Raw genomic sequence first — 1,872 nt, forward strand, 5'->3', positions numbered from 1 at the left:
ATAGCACAGCAGGAGGCAGGACTGGCTAAACGGTGAACTCTTCAGTGCACTGAAACTTGGAAAGGCATACAACGAAAAGCAGAAACTTGACTTTGTACTAGGGGACTGTATAAGAGTATTGCATGAGCATGCAGAGAGAAAAACAGGAAGGCCAAGGCATGATCTGTAGTAAGGGATGTAAAAGGCAATCTAAAAGGATTCTCCAAGTGCATCAGAAGAGGGAGACTCAGGAAAATATCGGTTCCTTCCCAAATGCGGGAGACAACCTAGTTACGAATGGTATGGAGAAGGCTGACATGGTTTAATGCCTTTTTTACTTCAATCTTGGCAAGTAACGTTGGCTACCAGCTGCAAATGTAATTAGCAATGAGGACAGGGGAAGAGATAAGCAGCCTACAGTAATGGAAGAGCAGATTTGGGATTAATTGAATATGCTGGATGTTTTCAAGTCATCAGGGCCCAGCAGGATGCACCTTCAAGTACTGAAAGAACTGCTGGAAGTAATTGCAAAGCCATTGGATCTCATCTTTGAGAAATTATAGAGGATGGCTGAGGTCCCAGGTGACTAGAAAAAGCCAAATATAGTGACCCATCTTTTAAAAAAAAAGGAAAGAAGGAGGATCTGGGGGATTACAGGCCAGCCTATTAGACCTCAGTACCAGAAAAGATCATGGATCCAGTCATCAAGAAATCTGTTTCTAAGTACCTGGAAGACAAGAGGGTGATCAGAAACAGCCAGCTTGGATCCACCAAGAGCAAGTCATGCCTCTCCAACTTAATTTCCTTCTATGACAAGGTCACAGGCTCTGTGAATGCAGGAACAGCCGTGGGTGTGATATACCTTGACTTTATTGAAACTTTGGACAGTGTTTCTCATAGCATTATCATTCATAAGGTAAGGAATTACAGATTAGGTGAAACTACTGTAGGAGTGGATGCACAGTAGATGGGAACATCATTCTCAATGAAGAATCATCAATGGCTCAATATCCAGTTTGGAAGAGGTATCAAATGGAGTTTGCCCAGGGGTCTGTTTTGGGTCTGGTATTGTTTAACATCTTCATGGAAGATTTGGAGGACAGCCATCAAAACCCAGAAGGACGGTTAAATGGAAGATGGAGCTAAGTTGCTGACTTTTGGTCTAGGACCCACAGGATGGATTTGGAGGACGGGGTTGAGCGTGCATGTGGAGGATGGGCTTAGGATGCTTCCTTTTACCCTTCTATAGCCACTTAATGAACCGTCGATACTTCGACGTTCCCGCTTGCTACGTTTTGGATGTTATTCTTCTATATTCGAATTTTTTGATGTCACTAGTTGGGAGGGTTGATCTGTCAAAAAATATTTATTTTTTGTTTTGTTCTTTCTTATTAGGTCTCTATTAGAGGTTCCCGGGCACTATGGGTAAGTTATCTCTCTCACTTCTCTGTATGTTTGCACACACTCAACGGTATAGATAATCACAGTCTGGTTTAAATTAAAACTTGTCTTTATTTTTAACTTTTATTACTCTGTACAACCTTCCTTTACTTTCAGGCAGAAACCGTGTCTCTTTTTTTTTTTTTTTTTTATATAATATCAACTTGGTAATTCTACTTACGTAATACTTTTATGTTATAGCTATTACCTTGTCTGAGCAGAACTTAGTATTAATAAACTAAGTCTCTTCCTTTTTTGTCTATCTGTGTTTTTATTCTTGTTACTGGCTTTTATCTTTGAACCCCACTATATGTACTGTCTTTACCTTGTTGACATATGAGTCTATATTTCATCCTGCGTGAGACTGATGCCTCGGATCCTCTTGAGGTGATAATACGGTATCCTATTTACTCTCTTCTTTTGTTGTTGTTGTTGTCTTTCTAGGGCGGTCGT

Source organism: Alligator sinensis, unplaced genomic scaffold (assembly GCF_000455745.1).
Source record: "Alligator sinensis unplaced genomic scaffold, ASM45574v1 scaffold364_1, whole genome shotgun sequence".
NCBI lineage: Eukaryota > Metazoa > Chordata > Crocodylia > Alligatoridae > Alligator > Alligator sinensis.